Source organism: Arachis stenosperma, chromosome 4 (assembly GCF_014773155.1).
Source record: "Arachis stenosperma cultivar V10309 chromosome 4, arast.V10309.gnm1.PFL2, whole genome shotgun sequence".
Lineage (NCBI taxonomy): Eukaryota > Viridiplantae > Streptophyta > Magnoliopsida > Fabales > Fabaceae > Arachis > Arachis stenosperma.
Window position 1 is genome coordinate 87,775,385 of NC_080380.1, and position 10,959 is coordinate 87,786,343.

Genomic DNA, 10,959 nt, shown 5'->3' on the forward strand with positions numbered 1-10,959 from the left:
GTAGGGGCAGAACACGGGAGGCACCGTCGAGTTGTCCGGCTGAGAAGGGGATGCTTCAATGGTGCGGAGACGATGATATGCAGCAGTAGCGACGGACTAGGATGAGCTTCTGACGCTCGTGGTTGCTCGCATGTGGACAGTAGGAAGGCGCTGACCAGGGTTGACGCCGGCTAAAAAACGCGTACACGAACGTAAGAGGGTGGCGCAGTCGTTGAGGGTTTTGGATGATTCTGTAATGCAACAGTAAAAAGTGGGGGTTAACTAGAATTAATTTTGTTCACTATGGGTAAATTAAAATATTACTCTTGCTTGTATGATAAAATGGATTCTGAGATCCAGTCAATTAATAAGAGTTAGCAGCAAAATGCTGGACTTCTTCTTAATTATCTAGCGAAATTAGTATGTTTTTTATTAGTTAGAATTGTATGATTGTTTATATATATATATATGCATCGGCATGGACTTGATTAAATGTCTAAACTATGAAATTTTGTTGAACGAAAATAGAAATTCTACTTGCATATAGTACCTTCTGCTATCTATTCGAATTAGAGATTATGCACATAGAAATATACAAACTATCTCTGTATTTTGACGTAAGTTCCTAATAAATAATAAAAAAGATTATAGAAAGACACAACTAGCATATACAAATATAAATATTGTGTTAATATACATTTTGTATTTTAATATATATTTAATACGAGTGATTAATTTTTAAACCTTTCTATACTTGAAATAAAAATTCATACCCTAATTCTATTCACGGATATTCAGCTAGGAACATACACATCTAAAATTCGACCTATTTTACCAGAAATAAAAATTTGATATGATCAAAATTCGTTCTGATTGGATAGAATTGAGTCGCTAATATAAAATATATATTATCATCTCGGCACATATAATATAAATAAATAAAAATATAATATTATGAATTAGAATTTTAATCAAATATATACACATTTTATTATTTATTCATACACATATTTTAATATTGAATACTAAATTTATTAATTTAAATTATAATAATGACCAAATTACATTTAACAAAACAGGTAAAAGCAAGATACATAAGCTACGTTCTGAACAAGACAGGACGTCAGGACTTTTGAGACATGTCACAAGTGATAAAAGAATAAAAACTAGTATTTTGTACTGCCTTCGATATGACAAATTAATTAAATATAAGATAGAATATATTATAAAAGATTTCATTCATCTTCATTTTTTTTATCAAAATAAAAAGATTCGAATTTACAACTTCTAAATGATTATAGAAAAATTGTTATTTAAATTATAATTCATTGGTTATCTTTATTTTTTTCTTACATAAAATTTATGAAAAAAATATAAAAAAAAAATAATTAAAAAAAATTAATAAAGACAATAAAAAGATAAAATATTTTTTACTAATATTTGTATGTTTTTATAAAAAAATATAAAATACATTAATTTAATATTTTAAAATACAATATTTATATATTTTTATTATCAAATATAATTTTATATGAAAAAAATTTTAAAGTCAACAGGATTTATTATTTTTTGTTCAATATTTTTAATTATTAATCTAATTATTTTAATCTAATAATTTAATAATATACTTTTAATTATATTTTATATTAATAATTAATTACTAGACAAAGATACTAAATTTTGTTGGTAGTCTAATCTTTTCGTTTTATATTTCTATATACTTATTAATATTGTTATTAAAATCAGATCGAACCGATCAGTTCGACCAAAAATTAATGAACTAAACTTTATACCAATCTGATATTTAAATCGTATAAGGCAATGAACCGATGCGAATTAAAAATTTGTTCAAAATGTTAGAATTACAGCCACTAGACTGCTGTGTTTTCATTAATATATATATATATATATATATATATATATGCAAATTATAATATATATAAACATCTTTTATTAAATTATTTCTATTTAATTTATTTTAATTTTAGTTATAAACTCATTCATCTTTAAATTAACTATATTTTTATTTAATAATAATTATAAATTTATTTATTTTTTAATTATATAATATTCATTAATATTATTTTTAATAAATATTTATGGTATATAATATAATAAATATAAATTAATTAATAATTATTATAATTTAAAAATAATAGTTATTTTAATATAAAATAAAATAAAAATATTTATGGTAGAATATAAATAATATATTTTATTTTATATTTTATATTATTTTAAAATAATTTAATATTTTTAAAATATTAATAAAAAATATATTTTAAATTTTAATTTTAAATTTTTAATTATTTTTACTTTTTATTATATAGAACCGAATTAATCATCAGTTCAACACCAATCGGTTCTGACAACTATGTATTTTACTAATTTTAGTGCCCGGTGTTTTCAACAAAACATAACCATATAGACGGAGAAAGTAAATAGAGTTACAGACTTACAGTACAAATGAATTTTTAAACCTGCATGCTATGGTACATACAAGAAAGAAAGTAGAATAATTAATAATAAACAGCTACTCACTTTAACCGCCCACAAAATCTGACGCACTCAAAAGTTTCCTTATTCGTGATTTTGTGTAATTATCGTTTACCTTCCTTATTGGTCCAAGTATCGTTTATTCCGGGTTTGGTTTTATTGCATGTGTTTGAGTACTCTCAATTAACCTCGATTTGATAGATTTCACCTTTTAGTTTCAAGGCACCATCCAACATATAACATGCAAATGTTTATATTAATTATTAAAAAACATACAATTTTATTAGATACTTGCTCATATACAATAATAATAAAAAATATCAAAGGTCAGCTACTACTGTTTTAGTTTATATTGAGCAGCATTTTTTTATCAAAAATCTTATATTTTTAATCTAATAGTTTAGTATTATAATTTTAGCTAATATTTTTAAATATAATAATTAATTACTGACAAAAAATTATATTAATCTTATTATTGGTAAAAAATACAAAGCTAAAAAAAAGAGAAAATGACATATATGGGACCCTTTTTCTTTTCTGTTTTCAAAATAAAGCATGCCTCTGGTCCAAAACAAAAAGCATGCCTTTGTATGCTATGAATAATTATAATATCATTATATTACACGATGTATACTAAAATTAATTATTAAAATTAGTTATTATCAATATAAAATTATACTAAAATATATTAAAAAATAAGTTAAAAACTCGTATATATATATATATATATATATATAAAACTGATTTTAGTAGTAGATTTTAACTTACAAATAATTTTTGTTATAATATATATATGAGTCCCCTCCTTTTTTATTATACTTCTGATATCATATAGACATATAGTACACTAGATTACAAGCCAGTTGAAGTAAAAATTGAAGGCCTTTACATACTTCTGACATATCATATAGTACACTATGCGATTGAGAACCGATCAACCTAGTTTGAAATAACTTTATTAATTACCGTGATATATCCACCTGCTTCTGGGTGCTGCCTTCATAACTGTCCACACATGGTTCGTACTAGCATGAAGCTGCAATGCCCTAGCTAGCCCTCTTCTCCATCAAATTTATTTCTTATTAATTTTGTAGTAATAAGTAGCTAGCTAGGTCCATGCATGTAGCAGCCTTCAATTTTATGATTTACTCTATAGTCACTGTTACTTTTTCTTTTTAACAAAAAAGAAAAAAAATTATGAATCATAATATAACCACTTAGTTAAAGGATCTAATAAGATAGGAAAAATTTTAAGTGTATCAAGAATACCGGTGTTTCAATTGTTTTAACCGTTGATTTTAATTAATATATATTATATATTTTTTTATAATTCAGATTAACGATTAAAATAACTGGAACACCAGTGTTTCTGATACACTTAAAACTCTTCTAATAAGATAATCGTTAAATCATACATCTTGAGTTATATTCTACATGTATGGAAATAAAGCAGGTGGGTTAGTTTATTGGGATCAAAATTCTTAAAGTTAGAAAGTTGTAAACTGATAAAAAATAAACTAAGAAATTTATTATTATTAAATTAAGATAGTGTGACACATAATTCATAGAAGTCACATAATCAATGGTGATTAACTATTTACTTTACCATTTTACAAATTTTTTACTTTAAAAATCTAAATTCATTACTGGAACTTTCGGATAATGCTTTTAGTTTCTGGGACTAAGTGTTCCTTCTATATCCAAGAGTAAACTATGAAAGAATTCTTCAAAATATTTAAAAGTAACAATATTCTTAAAAGATGAAAATAAAAAAGAATACTCTTAAATAACTTAAAATGTGAAAAAAAATAATTTAAAAAAATATATTTTTTTTTATAAATGATAAATGACTTTTGAATTTGATGATAATAAACTTGTATATTTGATGCTAATTTTAATTTAAAAACTAATAAAAAGTTCTAAAAGATATTATCTATAAAACAATTCCTAAAGGATTTAAAATGTGACAAAAATAACTAACAAATATTATATTTTTTATAAGTGACAAAAAATTTTTGTATTTAGCAAACAACTTATTTATTTGATCCAATCTTTGTACATTTGAATAAATATTTAGAAGATGTGAAAAAAATTGGAACAAAATTTAATCTCTAAATTTTTCTTTCATTTTCAAAAAAATTTTAAAAATTCACTTTACATAAAATTATCAAATTTTGAGGATAAAAATATCTTATTTTCTAACGATGCTTGCAATAAATTCATCAAACATGATATCTAAATTCTTTTTTTAGAATATATATTTAATCTAGTTTTTTATCTTTTTTTTTTAATTTTTCAATGATTTATTTGTTGTTAATATCTTTTAGAGTTATTTTTCTCAGTGCCATAAATTTTTAGATACCATTTTGATAATTTATTATTTTAATTATGAGAGAATTTAGATAACTATTATATATATATATATATATATATATATATATATGAGAGTGAAATTTGATTTCTAATTTTTTGTTTTTTAAAAAAATTTGGTCATTCACAAAAGAAAATCACAAAAAATTTATTTTGTGTAAATCTACAAATTTTAATGATGAATTAATTATGCTTGCACAAAAAATCGATTTTCAATTTCCCTTTTGAGATATATGTGTGTATGTGTATAATATTTTATTATTTCATCAGTTTAAAATTTTCGGATCGCTTTTAAATTTTAATGTTTTATCATTCAGATATTTAAAGATATTTTGTTAACAAATGAGTCTTCCGGAATATTTTTTATGGTTATCTTTCTATCTATTGTATATGATTGACATCAATTAGTTATGTATTTATAAACAATTAGCTATATTAATAAATCATAGAATGTATATTAAAAATTTAAAATATAAAATAAATATTAAAAATATATACACGTATTTTTGTTGGGTGACTATATATATACGTATGTATATATATAGATAGCTAATTTTTTAGTTTCATATAACACTTTTAAATAGTACAGAGGACATTTTTTAATTACAAGAACATAAGGGTAAAAACAAAGTACCACAAAAAACCTGCAGTACACTACAGTATATTCGAACGAGGGTCACTATCCAACAAATTAAAAAACCACTAGACCCACCTTAGCTTGTACTTCACCTTAGTTCATTAATCAGTGATCTGAAACTCAAGTTTAAATTAAAAAAAAAAAAAGAAAAGAAAAACCTCCGTCAGAGACCTCTACCCTTTTCTTAGAATTTTCAGCCAAGTCAAGCCAGATTTGTCGAGTTTCTAGCTGGATTAACACTTCGTTTGGATGGAGTGAATATGGAAGGAAAGAAATAAATATGAAGAAAAAAAATGGATGAAAATGTGAATTTTTTGTTGTTTGAATGAGAAAAAAAAAAAAAAATAAAAAAAATTGATGTGAAACCTATAAAAATGTTTTCTTCTCAAAGATGAGATGAAAATAGAAGAAAAATGTGTAATAAGTGTAAAATTATTAATTTATCCTTTGATTAATTAAAAAAAAAGATATAAGGGTATTAATGTAATTTTTTCTATTATAATTTTTTCTCTTCACTTTTCTTTTCATCTAAACAAAAAAATTTTTTTTCTTTATTTTCTTTTCATCCCTTTTTCTTTATCCAAATAACACATAAAACAATTCATTTTTCCTTCTATTTCATTCTTCTCATTTTCTTTCTTCTCATTTTTTTTCCTTCTATTTTCTATTATATCCAAACAAAGTGTAAAGATTAGTTTGAATTAAATTAAAAAAGTATATATTATTTTTTATTTTAAAAAAATTAATAAATAAAAATTATTTATATTTAGATAGATTTTTCTAAAAAAAATATATCCAAATATATTTAAAACTTAATAAAAAATTTTTATTTAAAAAAATTACTTTGTTTTCTCCTAAATAAACCAATAGAAACTAACACTAAATCTAAATGTCTAATATAGACTCAAATGTCGGTGGTTCAATCAACAAAAACTAATCACTTGCAAGTATCATGTCTAAATCCAAGACAAGGGAAGAAAAAATAAATAATTTGAGTATTCTAATTATTAACATTATCAGTATCAAGAAACAATTTAGGTTGATTTAGTAGTTAAATTTATTAATTCGTTTAATTAAATATCGAGGGTTCGAATTTCAACTTGTTTATGTAGCAATTTATTGGCCAACAACAAACTCTTAAATAGAGTTGAGATTCGCGATGGATCAATCTATGACCTATCGAGTTAGAAAATACCATAAAAAAATTATATCATTTAATTATGTGCTGTCACAGTTAATTGTTATAATCAATGTTTTCTCCTATTTTTTGACTTAGAATTTTCTCTAGTACTATTTAAAAAGTCATTCGAATTCTTAAATATAATTAATTAATAATATAAAATAATTGTATACTATCATTAAATATTAAAGTACGTACTCATTAAACTCAAAACAATATATTCATGTTGGACCAAGCTAAGTCACCACTCACCAATGATATATACTCACAATTACTTTCTTAACTAGATCGAGCCCGGTAATTCCAAGCCCAAACATAGCCCGGTTTAATTATTAGGTCAATAGTTGTATTTGGTTTCATGTCGAACCGAGCCGGGTTTATCGACCTCTAATATCTCAACAACTTAGGCACAAACCGGCTTATAAATTGTGTGAGAGTTATGTATATCCCACATATATATCAAAAGTTCATCGTGATGAATATCTTTCTTGTGCCATTTTTATTTGCCTTGTTAGTTCTTTTTATTATGTTTTCAAACTCCCCCACCACTCTCATTCAAGAAACCTCTCATCATAATATTCCACTTTCATTGTGGTGGCTAACCACATTTCACCTATTATTATCGTCATCATCATTATTATGACCCTAAAAGAAGAAGACACGTTATCTACTGGATTTTGCATGCTACAAACCTAACCCTAAATGCATGTGCACTAAAGACATGTTCCTTGAGTGCCTAAAGTCCACAGGCAGATTCCAAGATGAGAGCTTGGATTTTCAAAGGAAGATTTTAGATAAGTCCGGCCTCGGCCAGAGGACTCACATGCCGGAGGCTTTATTGGAGATCCCCCCAAACATTTGCTTAGCGGAGGCGGCGAAAGAGACAGAATCGGTGATGGTTGGCGCCATTGATGAGGTTTTGAGGAAGACAAAAGTGAAGGCAGAGGAGATAGGGATAATTGTAACAAATTGTAGCTTGTTGAACACAACACCATCTTTGAGTTCAATGGTTGTGAACCATTATAGGCTTAAGGATGACATTTGACTTATAATCTAAGTGGCATGGGTTGTAGTGCTGGACTTGTAGCCATTGATCTCGCCAAAGACTCTTACAGGTACATCAATTTCAACACATACTGTAAAATAAATAATCAGTGCAACTAGGTATTTTTTTAAAAATTATTATATTTTCAATTTTAAAAAAAATTAAAAAATAAATAACTTCTTAAAAAGTGAATATTTAAATTAATTAAATAATATTATTTAAATTAAAAAATTAATTAAAATAAAAAAATTAAAGGATAAGAAGTATTTCTCTAAAATAAAATCTTTTTCTATTGTTGTTATTATTATTTTTGAATTTTGTTTGTCTCTATTCTCGAGTTTACCGTTTATTAATACTATATTGAGAGAAAAAAAATATTCTGTGTATATCAAAATTAATTATTATATATTATATAAATTTACGTATTCAATTTATTTTTAAAATATATTTAATATTTATATTAATATTTAATTTTAATAGTTTTAATTTATATTTATCAACTAACAGCTAACATGGTTGACTAACAAATTAGAAACTACAAATAAAAATGAGGTTTATTTTCTTTAATTTGCTATGCATGGACTACTAATGGGCTTAACTTGACTATACGTTTCATAATAGAGTAACTATATACATAATATGATATGCTGTGACCTATGTGACTTCGAGAAAGTGTACTATGCTTTATGTATGCTAGGGCGGAGGAGCTAGGATCAATTTTAGAGAGGACCAAAATTTAATTTCATAATATAAATGAGAATAAAATAAATATTTAAAAAAAAAAATTAAAATTTATATATAATTTATAAAAGAAATTTAAAACTTGGGAGGGACCATTGTCCCCTTTTTTGTGACAGGCGGAATGCCTAATTTTATTTATAAAGTAAATATCATTATTTCAAAGTTAAATATAATAAGATTTTTGATCGCCTTAAAATTAAATATGAGTAATTTATGATGGTATAATTCATGAGAAAGTATACGGAATCAATAGAATATTTATAATATGCACAATAGAGGTTTAGGAAGTATTATAGATATAACTATTAGTGTTATCTTTTTTTATCAGTTGAAACTTTTAGGATGAGTGGTATCATGACATGGTATTAAAATTTTAGATCTAAAGGTTAAGAATTCGATTCTTAGTGGACACCATTAGCTCTCTAACGGTACTCAATTGAAATTTATCACTATTCACCAATTAATCAATTAGATTTAGTATAAAAGTCAATTATTAATTTGGTTTATTTTTACCAAAGAAAAAGCTTAAAATTATAATTTTTAAAAATTATTTTTAAAATATATATTTATAATATTCATTATTCAGTTAAGTTTTAATTGAATCATTAGTAGTATAAAGGACACCACTAATATAAAAATTGCATAAATAAATTTTTTAAAATTGTTTATTAGGTTACAGTAAAAAAATAAATTTTAAAAAATATAAATTAATAATAAAAATATAAATTATAAATAAAATTAAAGATTTAAGAAAAAATAATTTATTAATAATTCTAACTAATATTAATTCAAACAATACTAAATTTTTTGAATTATACAAAATAATATTTTTTAAAATCTCAATTTCACAATAAATTTTATACTTTTATTAAAAAAATTCAAAATAAATATGAATTATTGGACTAAAAATAGAACAATTAACAATAAGAATTAATAAATTAAAATATAAATCTTTAAAAATCAAAGAAAAATATTAAAAAATCATAAAAAATTGTAAAATTTGTAAAATGAAAAAAAGTATCAAATAATAATACAATGACAACAAAAAATAATATTATAAAATTATAAAAAATAATAAAATATAAAATAACCTAATAAAATTTTTGTTAAAAATATAAATTTTAAAAAATTAAAAATTTAATATTAAAGTCAAAATCACAATTTTAAAAACATAATATCACTATTTAATAAAAATAACACTTTTAATTTATATCACACGTCAAAATTTAATATATGACAATTTATTCAATAAACGAAATTAAATAAAGACGTTTAAAACGTTGGTCTAAGTATAAATGGTGTCTAACCTATTATTTCAAATGAATGTATGTATAGGTTCATCCCAATTCCTATGCCTTAGTGATCAGCACCGAAAACATCAATGGAGGTTCATACACAGGAAACAACCGTTCGATGCTACTCTCTAATTGCCTCTTTCGAATGGGTGGTGCTGCAGTCTTACTCTCAAACCTTAACTCTGATTCTAATCGTTCCAAGTATTACCTCAAACACATTGTTAGAACACAAAGGTTCTCAAGACTATTGCTACAACAGTGTAATGCAAAAAGAGGATGATGATAATATAACCGGTGTTGCACTCTCCAAAGATATTATGAGTTCTGCTGGACAAGCCCTTAAAGCTAATATCTCAACTCTTGGAATTTATGTTTTGCCCCGAATGGAACAACTCAAGTTTCTTTTAAATTTAATTGCAAGAAAGTCCTTCAAGAAAATGGTTATTAAGTGTTACACTCCGGATTTTAAGTTAGCTTTTGAGCACTTTTGTATTCACACCGGTGGAAAAGCGGTTCAAGATGAAATGCAAAAAACGCTTGAACTAAGTGATTGGCATATGGAACCTTCTAGAATGTCTCTATATAGATATGGGAATACGTCAAGCAGTTCAGTTTGGTAGCTGGCATATTGTGAAGCCAAAGGAAGGATTAAAAAAGGAAATCGCATTGGCAAATTGCGTTTGGATCTGGATTCAAGTGTAATAGTGCTGTTTGGTGTGCACTTAGAAACTATTGATCCAAAGATGAGAAAAATTTGTGGACAAATGAGATTAATGAATTTCCTACCGATATTGAAAACTAGGGAAAATAATAAACATTTTAGTTTTTTTTTTCCCTTAAAGAAGAGTTTTAGTTTCTCTAGCTATGAGATTAATTTATAATGTGTCGGTTTGATTGTTTGTTAGTTCTCTTTTGGGAGGCAATGATTGGTATAATAAGTTTTCACTTTTTTATGAGAGTTAATTATGAATAGTCTTTTTTTGAATCGCTTATATTTATCTTAATTTATTTCTTATATTTGCTTTTTTCAGTTGGTATCATATTGAATATTTTGTCCTTCAATTATTTGATGGTTGAATAAAATTAGAAATGATTTAAAAATAAGAGATCACTTTAACAAAAAAGTAAAAAAGTTTAATTCAAAATTAGTTAATATGTATAATTACGATTGCAATGAATGTGAATGTGTTCGTGATTTTAGTTGCAATTTCAGTTG

The 10,959-nt window shown here is 24.3% G+C and overlaps 1 pseudogene; it reads left to right on the forward strand.

Moving 5' to 3' along the window:
- The first annotated feature begins 6,641 nt into the window (after window positions 1-6,641).
- On the forward strand, window positions 6,642-10,545 carry LOC130975179 (3-ketoacyl-CoA synthase 20-like; annotated as a pseudogene).
- Window positions 10,546-10,959: the final 414 nt, after the last annotated feature.